Consider the following 16,649-nt stretch of genomic DNA (forward strand, 5'->3'; position numbering starts at 1 on the left):
GCTGATGAGTTAAGCAGAGGAATATGAACACTTGAAGAGTAAATTAGCAATATTAAAGAGTCTGTGAATATAAGTATGTAGTTTGTGTTAAAAATGCTTATGAAGTGGAAAAAATTTAATAGAAGAAAGATACCTGAAAGACAAAATAAAGTCTGACATTTGATGAAGGCTTACAAGGAGAAAAAGAGACTGCAGGAGAAGAAATAGTTTGAGATAATGCTAAAAATTAATATAACACATGAAACTACATATGGAACAAGCACAAAATAGTTCAAACAATATTAAAATATACATGTATTTCTGCTTATATTGTGAAACCATAGAACATCAAGGCAAATAAAAGATATCAAAAGTTGCTAGAAAGAATGGAAAGGAACTGAATTTAAAAAGAAATAATATCCTGGCTATTATAAACAGTGCTGCGATGAACATTGGGGTGCACCTGTCTCTTTCAGATCTGGTTTCCTTGGTGTGTATGCCCAGAAGTGGGATTGCTGGGTCTTATGGCAGTTCTATTTCCAGCTTTTTAAGAAATCTCCACACTGTTTTCCATAGTGGCTGTACTAATTTGCATTCCCACCAACAGTGTAAGAGGGTTCCCTTTTCTCCACACCCTCTCCAGCATTTATTGCTTGTAGACTTTTGGATAGCAGCCATCCTGACTGGCGTATAATGGTACCTCATTGTGGTTTTGATTTGCATTTCTCTGATAATGAGTGATGTTGAGCATCTTTTCATGTGTTTGTTAGCCATCTGTATGTCTTCCTTGGAGAAATGTCTGTTTAGTTCTTTGGCCCATTTTTGGATCGGGTCATTTATTTTTCTGGAGTTGAGCTGGAGGAGTTGCTTGTATATTTTTGAGATTAATCCTTTGTCTGTTGCTTCGTTTGCTATTATTTTCTCCCAATCTGAGGGCTGTCTTTTCACCTTGCTTATAGTTTCGTTTGTTGTGCAAAAGCTTTTAAGTTTCATTAGGTCCCATTTGTTTATTTTTGCTTTTATTTCTAAAATTCTGGGATGTGGGTCATAGAGGATCCTGCTGTGATTTATGTCGGAGAGTGTTTTGCCTATGTTCTCCTCTAGGAGTTTTATAGTTTCTGGTCTTACATTTAGATCTTTAATCCATTTTGAGTTTATTTTTGTGTATGGTATTAGAAAGTGTTCTAGTTTCATCCTTTTACAGGTGGTTGACCAGTTTTCCCAGCACCACTTGTTAAAGAGGTTATCTTTTTTCCATTGGATATCCTTGCCTCCTTTGTCGAAGATAAGGTGACCATAGGTTCGTGAAGCAACCCAGATGCCCATCAGCAGACGAATGGATGAGGAAGCTGTGGTACATATACACCATGGAATATTACTCAGCCATTAAAAAGAATTCATTTGAATCAGTTCTAATGAGATGGATGAAACTGGAGCCCATTATACAGAGTGAAGTAAGCCAGAAAGATAAAGACCATTACAGTATACTAACACATATATATGGACTTTAGAAAGATGGTAACGATAACCCTATATGCAAAACAGAAAAAGAGACTCAGATGTATAGAACAGACTTGTGGACTCTGGGAGAAGGCAAGGGTGGGATGTTTCAAGAGAACAGCATTGAAACATGTATATTATCTAGGGTGAAACAGATCCAGCCCAGGTTGGGTGCATGAGACAAGTGCTCGGGCCTGGTGCACTGGGAAGACCCAGAGGGATCGGGTGGAGAGGAGGTGGGAGGGGGGACCGGGATGGGGAATACATGTAAATCCATGGCTAATTCATTTCAATGTATGACAAAAACTACTGTAATGATGTAAAGTAATTAGCCTCCAACTAATAAAAATAAATGGAAAAAAAAAAAAAGAAAAATTAAAAAAAAAAGAAACTTCAAGAAAAAAAAAAAAGAAATAATATTAGAATGACAGCAATTGTAATCCACAATGCAGAGGGATAATATTTACAGACTTGTGCAAAATTAACTGTTTTACCAAAATAGTGCACACTTTGAAACAATAAAAATGAAATAAAAATGGTGAGAATTGCTTCAGGAAGTTACCACAAGGAGAACTTAAAATAAAATTATAAAAGAAGACAATCAGAGATCAAAAAACAATGTTGACTAAAAAAGAAGATAAATTCAGATAAATATTTTCTTATACAATATTAATATTGAGTTTGATAAGACATAATTTTAAGTAGGTAAAAATATCATGTAAATAGGGATAAAATATTTTAACACAATTTGTTTTCTTTGGGGGGTCCTGGACTATCAGTAATTTATTCAAGACTTAGATAAGTTCAATATACTTGATAAAATTATGAATATGATCATTTTAATTGGAAAAATATTGCAAAATCTCAAATCACTAGAATGAAAACGGAAAAGAGTGGCAGTAGAACAAGAATAAGATCCATTGTATGCAAAAAAAAAATAATGAAAAAGAAAATTGAAATACACGTAACATGTCAATTCTAATTTCTAAATTCATCTCACCTTCCCCTCTTGCCCCTGTGTTTACACACCCACTCTCTACATCTGTATCTCTATGTGAGCCTTGGATATAGGTTGTTGGGAATGTAAATTGATACAGCTACTGTGGAAAACAGTATGGAGATTGTATAAAAAACTAAAATAGAGCTACCATATGACCCAGTAATCCTGCTACTAGGCATATAGCCAGAGTGTTAGTTGCTCAGCCATGTCAGACTCTTTGTGACCCCATGGACCATAGCCTGCCAGGATCCTCCATCCATGGGATTCTCCATGCAAGAATAATGGAGCGGGTTGCCATTTCCTTCTCCAAAGGATCTCAACCCAGGGATAGAACCTGGGTCTCCCACATTTCAGGCAGACTCTTTATCGTCTGAGTCAGCAGGAAGCCCAGGGAAACCACAACCCAGAGGAAACCACAATTTAAACAGACCCATGTACCCAAATGCTCCCTGTAGCACTATTTACAATAGCCAGGGCATGGACACCACCTAAACATACAATGTCAGATAAATGGATAAAGAAGCAGGCATGCATACATACAAAGGGGTATTACTCAGTCATAAAAAAAGGATGAAACTGAATCATCCGTAGAGAATTCTGTACTTCTATATTAACTTTTGTCCCACATGTAGTTTGTTTATGCCCTATTCCCATGCCTTTTTGATATCACAAATTAATACTTAATTCAACATATTCTCTCTCTTTTTGGCCCCTATCATGGCATTGTGCTAGATGCTGTAACTGAGTAAATATGAATGACACCATTCTTACTTTTCTGAATTTAAATCTATTTTGGGAGAAATCTTTCTTAATAAGCAACGCAAAGACTGCAGAGAATCTGCCATTAAGGAAAAATAACAATTTATACATAAATTAATATTTGACTAATTTATATAATCCACATCATCTATTTAAAAAAATGAAACCTTAAAAGCAATTCTTTTCTTTGACTTTAGACTTGTAATGAAATTTTATATTGACTAAAAATGATCCATCATTAATTGAAGATATTAGAGATTTAAAAGTAGACAAATGAGAACTCTGTCAGCAAGGTTTGCAATTCAGTTTAGTCACTCAGTCATGTATGACTGTCCTTGAGCCAGTGATGCCATCCAACCATCTCATCCTCTGCCGTCCCCTTCTCTTCCTGCCTTCAATCTTCCGCAGCATCAGTGTCTTTTCAGATGAGTTAGCTCTTCGCATTAGGTGGCCAAAAGGTTGGAGTTTCAGCTTCAGCATCAATCTTTCCAATGAATATTCAGGACTGTTTTCCCTTAGGATGGACTGGTTGGATCTCCTTGCAGTTCAAGGGACTCTCAAGAGTCTTCTCCAACACCACAGTTCAAAACACATCAATTCTTAATTGCCCAGCTTTCTTTCACGGTCCAACTCTCACATGTCTACTGGGAAAACTATAGCTTTGACCAGACAGGCCTTTTTTGGCAAAGTAATGTCTCCGCTTTTAATATGATGTCCAGGTTTGTCATAGCATTTTTTCCCCAAGGAGCTAGCATCTTATAATTTCATGGCTACAGTCACCATTTTGCAGTGATTTTTTGAAGCCCAAGAAAATAAAGTCTGTCACTGTTTTCATTGTTTCCCCCATCCATTTTCCATGAAGTGATAAGACCAGATGCCATGATCCTCATTTTTTGAATGGTGAGTTTTAAGCCAACTTTTTTACTATCTTCTTTCACTTTCATCAAGAGGCTTTTTGGATTCTTTTCTCTTTCTACCATAGGATGGTGTTATCTGCATCTGAGATTATTGATATTTCTCCCAGCAATCCTGGTTTCAGCTTGCGCTTTGTCCAGCCCAGCATTCTGCATAATGTACTCTGCATAGAAGCTAAATAAGTTGGGTGACAGTACACAGCCATGACGTACTCTTTTCCTAATTTTGAACCAGTCTGTTTTTCCATGTGTGGTGCTAACTGTTGCTTCTTGACCCGCATACAGGTTTTTCAGGAAGCAGGTAAGGTGCTCTGATAAATCTCATTTCCACAGCAAAGACTGGGAGTCTAAGGACATTTGGAAACAGAAACATTTCAAATGTTCTGGGCCTAGAGCCTTTCCTCATTCAGATACACTAAATCAAGGCATTCGGAAAGCAATACTTAGTATGTTTGCATGCGTATGTGTGGTGCACACACAGGTATTTTCTTTAAAAAAGAGTCCTGATACCTTCCTTACCATCTCCCCATCCTGAGACTCTTAAAACTATTTTAAGGTTTTGGCTTCCTGACAGCCAAGCAAACTGACAAGCGAGATGTTCATTTGATTATGTAAAAGCTGGCAAAGTGGAAGTCAAGTGTATCCCCATTAAGTGACCTTTCTCATAAGATTTTCTCCAGGTCTCTCCTCCCTGTGGGAATTAGCTGGATGTTGCTGATTAGTTTCTTTATTAGCTTACCTTTTCCTGTTAATTGGCACTGATCACTTTGCTTCTTATCACCTCCGTTCCAGTTTGATATTATTCATTAAGAATACTAACAAAAAATAATTATTCATGCTTATGTATTCAACTTGCTGATTTGGAAAGCATTCAATATTGGCAATTAAGTCTAGGCAATAGTCTTGGATGAAAGATAATCATGAAGACATTTTGATAAGTAGTGTTTATGGGTGTGGCAAAGCATGCAGTTTCAGTCACTTGATTGCCCAGAAAGTTTGAGTTGGAGATTGAGACTCTAGAGGAGAAAACATAACTTTTTTTTCTCTCCTTCTAACTTCTCAACTGAGATTCCTGTAGCAAAACATAGATTAACAGGAGGAAAACATAAATTTTCTTATATAAATGTTATGTAGCATGGAAAACTTTATAAGGAAATGGAGAAGCTAAGAAATGGTTAAAAAACAGTCTTAAAAATGAGTGTCTTTATGCTAGTTTTGCTGATGAGCAGAAAGTTCTGGAATGATGCGATAAGACAAAGGGTATGAGTTAAGGAACTTAGTCCCCATTGGTTCAGATAGCTCTCTGTGACCCTTTGCCTTCTGAGATAAGACTGTTCCTTTCCTCTGTGTTTAGGGACGACGCTTCTCACATGAGGGTTTTATCACCTGCTTCACAGAAGGTTAGAAATTCTTTCCTAGATTTCATGACCTGCTGTAGAGGATGGTCAGAATTTCATTCTTGTACATGCTATTTCTCAAATTCTTTCACCTTGAAATATTTCATATGCCAAACACCACATTTGAGGCACCAATTTCTGAACACCATCAGACAGAATCAGGGTTTTGTGGACACCCAAAAGTGGCTCATGTACTCCTAAGCTCAAGGAACCCCACTTCAACAATTTGTTATAAAGGTATAGGCCATGTCAAAGATTTATATACAAAATCAATTGTCCTGATATTGAAAAACTACTGTTATGAATGATTTTTCATTTCACAGCAGATTAAAGAGCAAGTGATTTTTTTTATGCAAGTGCATTGTCCTTTTTGAAATTCTCCTCTCATTCTGCCAAAAATATAACATATGCCTTTTATAAAACTATTTGTTCTAAACATATGTTTTCCTGTGTTCATATACTCATGTATGTGAGCATGTGAAAAACAAAATTTTATGAACAAGCATGATATAGAAAACATATAAAAAGCACCTCTGAATCGATCAAGGCAAAGCCTCCTTCACCCCTTAATCGTAAGTACAGTGAATCCTTAATTTCGATTGAATTCACAATCTGTTTTAATGTCATCATTTCATAAATGACAAAAAAATTTATGTTTCATAAATAACATTTCATAAAGTAATGGAACAGTAAAAATTGCCTAGTATTAAAATACATCAGACACAGACCTGAGGCTAGAACCATGGGCTCGTGGGCTGTCTTTCCGATGCCCATGGCAAACTCCATGGATAACACCTGTGTGTGTATGTGCTGAGTCACACGGTCGTGTGTAACTCTTTGGGACCCCATGGACCGTAGCCCACCAGGCTCTTCTGTCCCTGGGATTATACCAGCAAGAACATTGAAGTATTTTGCCATTTTCTCCTCCAGGGATCTTCCCAACCCAGGGATCATACCAGAGTCTCCTGGAATTTCTTCATTGGTAGGTGAATTCTTTGCCAATGAGACACCTGGGAAACACATGGATAAACCACATTCCTACATCTAAAAAATAAGTAGAGAAGTCCATTTCACAAGAAAAATTAAGCAAAAAGATTTGAGTTTTTTTTTTTTTTTTGCTATAAGAAAGCTTTATTGTTTTCATTTGGTCCAAGATTTTGGAGAAGGCTCTGGTGTGTTAAGACGCTGCCTAGTGGCTTCAGAGAGGGGCTTGAGGAAGAAGCCCTGACATTAGGGGGGCTTCTCAAGGGCCACTGGGCTTCAGAGGCTCCTAGCTGTGCTTGAAGGTGGGCCTTTCAAAGAAATATTCACCCAACCCAGCCTGAAGATCAGCCAGACTGCGGAGGTCAGTCATCTAAAGAGGTCACCCATCTTCTTGATGAGATTCCCCTCTTCATCTTGGAAGCGTCTCTCCAGGAGTCACAGAGGTGGGGGACTGCACGGCAGAACCCAGGCCATGCAGACCCAAAAGGGCATGGTTCTGGTTCTCCCCGGGAAGGGCGGTTCCATAGCGTCCTGGGTTTTACCCCCACACTTCTTGAGACAGCTTCTGCATATCCAGTAAGAGGGCGCAGCTGCTGCGCTGGTTTTGCAGTTGGAGAGGCACTGCACGTCTTCCTGCTGCTCCTTGGCCGATTCGCAGAAAAAGTGGCCCGCACCTGCAGAACCACATCGTCACGGCTGAAACAGAAGCCCAGACAGGGAGTGTAGGAGCCCGCATGCGCATGTTGACCGCACGACGGATGGCAGCCTCCAGCTCCATGGAATAATTCTGATGAAGCTGAGTTCACAGTTCATCGGTGTAAGGGGTTAAGGCCAAACAATGGTGTTGACTAGTCCCGGTGATTACGGACCACTGAGGGACTGATTCTGAAGGCTGCGACTGGACAAAAGGTTGGAGGGTGGTCAGGAACTGGGGCAAGGGGCATGCTGGGTCTGTTCCCTCCAAGCACTGGTGAAACAGGAGACTGAGTCACAGGACCAGCAAGTGAGCTTCTAGACAGATTTGCAGGACCACTAGTTATGAATTTTTAATCATGATATTTGAGAGAAAAATCTTTGCTTTTTTTCTGGTACCTGATGGGTGAAAGATGTCCACATTCCAATGCTCTACCTATAGTTAGAAATCAGTCCATTTTTGTGGTGCTCTTTATGCTTAACGGGACAGCATATGAGAGGAAGGGTTGGTCCTCTGTCACTGCCAAAGCGTTTGTTTCTCTGGAGTTTGGTGGTCCTCACTGGTAACCTGCAAGGAATGAAATTTCAGTGGGATGCTATTTAAGTTGGCCAAGTATTAAATAGCATTCATATAACATACCAGAAAATTTAAAACATTAGCCTTTATAACTGAAAGTAAATTTTGGTAATTCTCAATGGATTAGAAAATATTAGAGACTGTATTCCAAAGAAGTTATATAATTATGCTGATCACATTTTGTATTCTTATAATTTTATTGGCTTATAAATTATTCCATGTATTTTGTTCAATAAAATTATTTAATTGGGAAAAGAAATTATAGTTTGGATAAAGATACAATTTAGCTCATTTTATGCATTTTGGCATATTATATCATTGTGAATTTTATAAATTACAATGAATGAGGTCATATAAGTGGCAATGGAAAATAAAATGCATCAATATACATACATTTTTAATAGGATTCAGCAGTGTTCAGAACACAAAAGCAATGTGAAGCAGAGGCTTTTTATAAATATTGAAAAACGGTATTCAAGGAACCATGTTTCTAAAATAATGTTTTGTTACTTTTTTCTCTGATTTCATTATGAAAATTTCTCTTGTGTTTAGTCTGTAACTTACATCCTAAGAATTGGATTCCATTGTTTATTAGATATACAAGAACAAAAAACCCAATGCAGTGGGTTTTTTAAATAATTAATATATTTTAATTGGAGAATGATTACTTTACAATATTGTGATGGGTTTTGCCATACACTGACATGAATCAGCCACAGATGCACGTGTGCCCCCATCCTGAACCCCCTTCCAATTCCCTCCCCACCCCATCCTTATGGGTTATCCCAGAGCAGCGGATGTGAGTGACCGGCTTCATGCATCGAACTTGCACTAGTCACCTGTTTTACATATGGTAATATACATGTTTCAATGCTGTTCTCTCAAATCATCCTACCCTCGCCTTCTCCCACAGAGTCCAAAAGTCTGTTCTTTACATCTGTGTCTCTTTTGCTGCCTTGCATAAAGGGTCGTTGTTACCATCTTTCTAAATTCCATATACGGGCATTAATATACTGTATTGGTGTTTCTCTTTCCGACTTACTTCATTCTGTATAATAGGCTATAGCTTCATCCACCTCCCTAGAACTGATTCAAACATGGTCCTTTTAATAGCTGAGTAATATTCCATTGTATATGTGTATATGTATGTGTCTATGTACATGCACCACAGCTTTCTTATCCATTCATCTGCCAGTGGACATCTAGGTTGCTTCCATGTCCTGGCTATTGTAAACAGTGCTGCGATGAACATTGGGGTACACGTGTCTCTTTCAGATCTGGTTTCCTTGGTGTGTATGCCCAGCAGTGGAATTGCTGGGTCATATGGCAGTTCTCTTTCCAGCTTTTTAAGGAGTTTCCACACTGCTCTCCATAGTGGCTGCACCAGTTTGCATTCCCACCAACAGTGTAAGAGGGTTCCCTTTTCTCCACATCCTCCCCAGCATTTACTGTTTGCAGACTTTTTGATGGTGGCCATTCTGACCAGTGTGAGATGATACCTCATTGTGGCTTTGATTTGAATTTCTCTAATAATGAGTGATTTTTGTGCGTCTTTTCATGTCTTTATTAGCCATCTGCATGTCTTCTTTGGAGAAGTGTCTATGTAGTTCTTTGGCCTACTTCTTGATTGGGTTGTTTTCCCATAAGACAAAAAGAAAGGGCAAGGCAGTGTTATTTATTAAGATAAATTGTCATAGATACATGGTATAAATAGGTACGTAGGTAGATACATAGATGACAGATACATATAACTTCAAACACTCACAGCTATACACACATACAAACACAACTTTAACTGCAGACATAAAATTGTTTTGGGAAAGCATCACTCTGTCCACTCTTCCATTACCTGTGTGCACCTCAGTCTAACATTTTTTGCTCCAGCTGTATTAACCTGGTTTCCAAAGCATTTTGCCCTGTTCCTCATCATCTTGGCAACTATTCTTTCCTTGTGACTAGACTGGCAAAAAGCATGGTGTCTGGAAAAATAATTTCCCTGAAATCTATTTTCTGAATAAAATCTATCCTACTGGCCAAAATAGTAACTTATATCTTCTCAAATTGTCTCACATATAATATCACCTCTCTCTTTCTTCCGTTTAATAAAGAGAATAGAATAGTAGTTGCCAGTGGCTGGAGGGAGGGAGAAATGAGGAGTTGTTCATTGGGTATAAAATTTTAGTTATGCAAGATGAACGAGATCTAGAGATGTGTACAACATAGGATGCATCGTTTACAATGTTCTATTGTGCACATAAAATTTTGGGGAAAGGGTAGATCTCATGCTTTATGTTCTCCCAACTCAAAAACAATAACATGATGACAAATAAATAACATAACAGTGAAAGTTCAAAATAAACAAACACTTAGCTTTTTGAGTTGATAGATATGGCTATCACTGTGATTGTGTCAATGGTTTCATAGGTATGCATATGTCCAAACTCATCAAATTTCATATATTAAATACATGGAGCTTTTGAATATAAAGTGTACATCAACTAAGTTTTTAAATAATTAAATATTAGATGCCCATAAACCTTTTGATGTTTGAGAACCAAATGAATCACTCCTGAATAATTAACACTATAGTCTCGAAGTTATGGTCAGTCTATGTATATTTATTAATGTAGTCCCTGATTGTCCCAGGAAATATTTTGACCATTCTATTTTTAAGAACCATTTTGAAGGTTTCAATGCATATTATTCTATTTGTGTACTAGGTAAATATATATTGTTATGCTCTGTACTGATGTAAGTGGAATATCATCTCTAGCATCATGTTGCATTATTTTTCATTTTGTTTTTCTTTTTAAGATTCATCCTTATTGTTATAGGAACATTTACTACATTGCTCTTAGCTTCTGTCTGATGTTGCTTTACACCATGAATAATATTCCAGTGAACTTCTTTGTGTCCCCTTGTGGACATATATGAGGATTCAGTTTACAAAGTCAATTTGGGGCATTGTAAATACCTTCCCCATTTCATTATTTAATGACTTTGTTGTATAATTGAATGCATATATTGATTTTGGTCTAATAGGCTATTCCAAACTTTTCATCTTATATTTTTTGTAATTTTGAATTCTTACCTAAGAAATTTTTTCACCCAATCCTGAGTCACAAATATTTTTTTTTGTCAATAACTTATTTTAGTTATGTTACAATTTTAATTTTCGTAATTGCATCTTCATTCTTGTCTGCTCTTCATTTGTTAGTAAATGAGGATCAAGTTTTATTTTTGCTGGTTTGGTTGGTTGGTTTTCTTCTCCATGTTATTTATCATATTCTCAACAGTCTCCATAACAATCTTTCTTTACCTGATTATCCATGGAACAACTTTTACCATGTAAGTTCTCATTTCTATATAAAACTCTAGCTCTGAGATATCTATACATTCCATTTTCTTGCTTAATGATTTTCAAGAGACATGATGGTTTTAAGTTTATTATTGATATCATTTTTACAGTATCAGCATCTGCTAGGGCAAGCCTCATTCATCAGTTTTCTTAGTGAAATGTATTCAGTTGCTTGTGAATTTTTATTACTCACTTCACAGTTTAGTGTAATTTACTTGTATTTTAAAAATATTCAAATGCTATTTTGATTTTATCATATATATATATATAATGGGAGGATTAGCAGCTGTGTTAGTTAAGCTGTCCTATGCATGAGCAAGCATGGTCTCTCCATTTAGTCATTTAACACTCTTTGTTGGGATTTAAATTTTTTCTTTATAAAGACGGGACTGTGTGCATGCAAGCTTAGCCACTTCAGTCGTGTCTGACTCTTTGCCACCCTATGGACTGTAGCCCGCCAGGCTCCGCTGTCCATAGGATTCTCCAGGCACGAATAATGCAGTGGGTTGTCATTTCCTACCCCAGGGAATCTTCAGGACCCAGGGACTGAACCTGTGTCTCGTTTGTCTTCTGCATTGTAGGTGGATTCTTTACCCACTGAGCTGCCTGGGAAGTCCCAGAGAGATGGGGGTACACTTGGATAATTATTCACTTTCACTGGTTTGTAGATATTGTAAATGCCAACTTGTTTCTATATTTCTTCATTGGTGTTTGATGACTAAAAAAAAAAAAAGCGTTGACTTTCTAAAGGTTAATTGTTTCTTTGACAAAATTACTGAATTATATCTAAGTTCCAACAGGTGTGTCGTTAATTATATTCATTTTTCAAAATAGATGATCATAGGCTATTTACAAATACAGCACATTTTCTGAATCCATTCAGCACATATCTATCAGTAGTATTTCTTTGTTTTTCATTAACATTGTCCAGAGCCTCTAGTGCTGTGTTAAATAGCAGCACTGGGACTGAGAGTACTTCCCTTGTTCCTGACAATAAAGTTATCCACTGAAAGATTTCCTTAGGATGTGAAATATTTTATGTTAGCTTTGTTTTATAATGAATGTAAATTGAAAAGAGCCCTTTCTTCTCCTCGTGTAGTAAAAGCCTCTCATAATCAGTCTTGTTAGAAATGTAAGTTTGTACATTTAACAACAAATTCAATTTGATTAAACTTATTTATTACTTTGATATCTATTTTATTAAAATTTTTCATTTTTCTTTGTTGTTTGTTTTTGTTTTTCTTCTCTGAGAATTTGCCTCCAGGGAAAATGCTTGGCTTATTTTTAATCTTTTCTGTTGGTCCTTTAATGGACAGCAACCTGGTGGTCTGGAGTCGACGATGAGTGAGTGAAAGAAGTAAAGAAGCTAATATTCCCTGGGTTTTGCAGCCGGCTTCCGCGCTCCAGGGAATCAGCCAGAAATAGAGAGATGAAGAGAAAGAAAGAAAGAAAGACAGATACGGGGACCAAAGCTCTGATGGAGCAAAGGTGTTTTAATCAACATGGTGTTTTGGGGCACATATACTGTCTTACAAGGTAGCTATTCTCAGCAAAGAGAAAGATTAAAACTCCAGACTTACAAAACATAAGACGATCCCTGTCAAAGAGAGAGTTGCAAACAATCACTGTTTACTGTATGGCTCATAAAGAGGAAGAGGGTACTTATCACCATAATGAGAAGTGCCTGGATTCCTCAGCCCCGGGAAAGGCATGCCTCTCCTCTTAGTTCCTGAATATTCAGGAATTAATAAGGGCCGGAGGGTTCCTGACAGATCCAAAACAGCACTCAGGAAGCCTCTTGTTAAATGCTTCCTGACACTTTTCCATTTCTTTTTTTTTTTTTAATTAATTTATTTTTTATTGAAGGATAATCGCTTTACGGGATTTTGCTGTTTTCTGTCAAACCTCAACATGAGTCATCCATAGGTGTACATATATCCCCTCCCTTCTGAAACTCCCTCCCATCTCTCTAGGTTGATGCAGGGCCCTGCTTGAATTTCCTGAAATATACAGCAATCTATTTTACATATGGTGATGTAAGTTTACATGTTACTCTTTCCAGACAGCTCACCCTCTCCTCCCCTCTCCCCATGTCCATAAGTCTATTCTTTATCGCTGTTTCCCCACTGCTGCCCTGTAAATAAATTATTCAATACCATTTTTCTAGATTTCATATATGTGTGTTAGAATATAGTATTTATCTTTCTCTTTCTGACTCACTTCACTCTGTATAATAGGTTCTAGGTTCATCCACCCCATTAGACTGACTTAAATGTGTTCCTTTTTATGGCTGAGTAATATTCCGTTCTGCATATATACCACAACCTCTTTATCCATTCATCTGTCGATGGACATCTAGGTTGCTTCCATGTTCTAGCTATTGTAAACACTGCTGCAATGAACAATGGGATACATGTGTCTCTTTCAATTTTTGTTTCCTCGGGGTATAATCCTAGGCATGGGGTAATCTTTTCCATTTCTTAATAACTATATTTAAACTTCTAAATTTCTCTAAGCACTGGCTCAACTGTCTCAAAATTATGATGTGTAAGATTTTCATTGCTGTTGTGTTCTGTTTCTTAGTCCCCCTTTTGAACATATTTAAAAACAATGTTTTACTTAAATATGTAATATGCCTTTCTTATGTATACCAATGTGTACACCCCAAACACTTCTTTCTGATTTAGTTGTAATACCCTCAGTTTAGTTCAGTTCAGTCCCTCACTCGTGTCCAATTCTTTGCAACCCCATGAACCTCAGCACATATCATTTCTATGACTTGATTCTTTCATGGCCATTGAGATTTCCCTTATCACTGTAACTATATTCTACTTTCCTTAATGTTCCGTGTGTGTTTAAAGTGTATAATCATGTATCCTGTGTATGCAACACCTTGGATTTATTAATGCTATTTTTCAGATCTTCAATATTTCTACTTGTTTGCTTGATTGATCAGTTAAATCTGATGACTTGCATACTCTTCCCTTTATATTATATTGTAAAAAAAATATATATATATATTATTAACTAAACTACTTTATTATGGACATGTCTTGTTCTATTGTGTCTTTTACTACTATTATGCATTACAGTTCTGTTTTCCATGTGATATATTTTGCTTTAAAATTTAGTTTGATAGATTTCAAGAATGTTATTCTCCTGCTGTTTTCATTCATACTTGCCTAGTATGGCTTCATTTAATGTTTTGTTCTAACATTTTTGATTGCCGAACATTTTTCTCTTATTTATTATAAGATCTCTGAAAACCTATTTGTGGTATTTAATTTAATGGAACACTGAGAGAGTGATACCATGGAAATAAACTAAGTATCCATTAGGAGGATGATAACTATACAGTTTTATATAAAGCAGCACTATTAAAGAACTAGATGAAATAATAGACAAGAGCTATAAGAATAATTTAATTTAAAAAGTTACATAGCAACATGTATAAGGTAAAATATTTTTATGTGAATTTCTAAAATTTCTTTGTAATTTACCAAATATAGTGAACATGTAAGATTTCCATTGGTTGAAGTCCAAAAATACTTAAATTTTATATACAAGTAATTGTTTCTTAAAATCATAATGATAAAACATTAGCATGACTTTAAATTTACATGGTAGTTATGTTGTTTTTTTACATATACATATATAATGTGTATCTCTGTATTTTCAAAATTTTTCAAAACATGAGAAAATCCACAACCTTAAATGATAAAAACACAGTATGTATTGAGTGCAATAGGAAATCCTATATTAGGACACAAAATAATTTAAATAAGTGATTGACGCATAGGATTTATATTGGTAATAGTGAATCCCAATGTGTATTTATTTAAAGTTTAAATAAAACTTATTATGTAATAACTTTATTCATAGTGTTCTAGCCTCAGGGATTTCTGAACATATAATAGAAGTTCCTTGATTCTAAACATTTTTATTAATTTGTTTAGCTCTTGCTAACAAGATTTAAATAGCAGGAGAGATAATTTCAATCAATTTAAATTTTTAACAGAAATAATATACAAGCATAAAAATCTTTTCTCAGGTTTGAAATAAAAAGTAACATTCTCAGGGAGCTATTTATTTGCCTCATTACTATTAAAACAAATATCCCTAAGATGTAGATAGATAGATAGATATAAATACATAGATGACAGAGATTTTTCTCTCATGCATGAGTAAGGCAAAACTCCATGGTTAAAAATGTACTTCTTCCTGAAGTAAAAGCCCCATTCAGGCTGGGAATTTGAATTCATCATCCACCAAGGACTGAGTGTTTCAGTGAACTAGTTTTATGAAAGAATATTTATCATTGGTTCAACAATGAAATTTTTTAAAAAAGAAAGATCACTGGACTTATTTTAACAATGCTATTTTTTAAATTTCAGTTTAAATTAAAAATCCAATTTTGATTTCATATTTTCTGATTATATCAATTGGAAACTGTGAAAAGAAAATTTAGTGCAACTGACATTAAGTCTACAACGAAGATTTCACATTGACCATTGTGTTTGCTAACATGGAAGTTCAACTTCACCTTGACATGAACTGTTTTTGTGGAGAGACAGGTTTGATGTGGAAAGGACCAAATGGAAATAAAGGGAAAATAATGACTACATATAACTCTTACAGTAATTTTTACTCTAAAGAAGAAAAGGGATATGGAGAAGCACTAGACTTTAGTTAGAGACAATGGACATTGTTTGTTGCTTGCTTGTTTTTGCTTTGTTTTGTTTAAGGTATTTTAGGCCAGAGAGAATGATCTTTAAGCAAGAATAATATATAAGATACATTGAAAAAGGAGATCTTTGAATAGCCAGTTCTTACAGCTGACAAGAAAGAATGGAATACCAATTTCAAATACAACATGGTTTTAATATAAATAATAATAGTTTGTTTATTGGGATGAAGGGAAAATCCAACTGTGCTAAAACAGATGATTATATGCTGGTATATTTAGTGGTGGTACTATGAAATTTCTTTCTACTGCTTCTACTTTGTCAATAATGAAGTAAATTTTTAACGTTTTGAGATGATGATGTGAAAGAAAATATAATTTTCTCAGTGATGTGGTGAACCACTTAATCAGGAAATTTTAGTAATGTTGTTTGGCACTGTTGAAGGTACACGAGATTTGTAGCTATAATCTTAAAATGAAGTTCATAGACTGTTATTGAAATACATTCAGTCACTTGGATGCACATACAAAACAGACAGAGACTTGGTTTAATCAGGGTCAGCGTGTTGGCTGAAAAATATGATAAAGGGATAATAGAATTGTGGGTATGCAAAGAATGTTTAAAGGACTGGAGCACAGAATAAGAACTAGTCATTCATGCTATAAAATGCTCTGTTTTTCAAGATTTCACTTGTATACTTGTAAATTTGAAGTGTCAAATTTACTACAAGATTCAAGTTTAAGAGTGCACCCTGTGAGATCAGGAACTATAGAATAGTAAGAAGAGTCAGAACGAAAGAAGGA

At 35.9% G+C, this 16,649-nt stretch overlaps 1 long non-coding RNA gene across 2 annotated transcripts in view; it reads left to right on the top strand.

Annotated features, from left to right (window-relative positions):
* LOC139035527 (uncharacterized) overlaps positions 1-14,208 on the top strand; it is a 63,607-nt gene extending 49,399 nt beyond the window's left edge. Inside the window, exons 1-2 of one of the 2 annotated variants that reach the window (XR_011488100.1) lie at positions 11,746-11,821; positions 12,478-14,208. This is a non-coding gene — a long non-coding RNA (uncharacterized lncRNA). Of the gene's footprint in view, positions 1-11,745; positions 11,822-12,477 lie in introns of those variants that run through there. The other variant, XR_011488099.1, reaches the window with a different exon arrangement.
* The last annotated feature ends 2,441 nt before the right edge of the window (positions 14,209-16,649 follow it).

The sequence above is a fragment of the Odocoileus virginianus genome, chromosome 6 (genome assembly GCF_023699985.2).
Source record: "Odocoileus virginianus isolate 20LAN1187 ecotype Illinois chromosome 6, Ovbor_1.2, whole genome shotgun sequence".
Taxonomy (NCBI): Eukaryota; Metazoa; Chordata; class Mammalia; order Artiodactyla; family Cervidae; genus Odocoileus; species Odocoileus virginianus.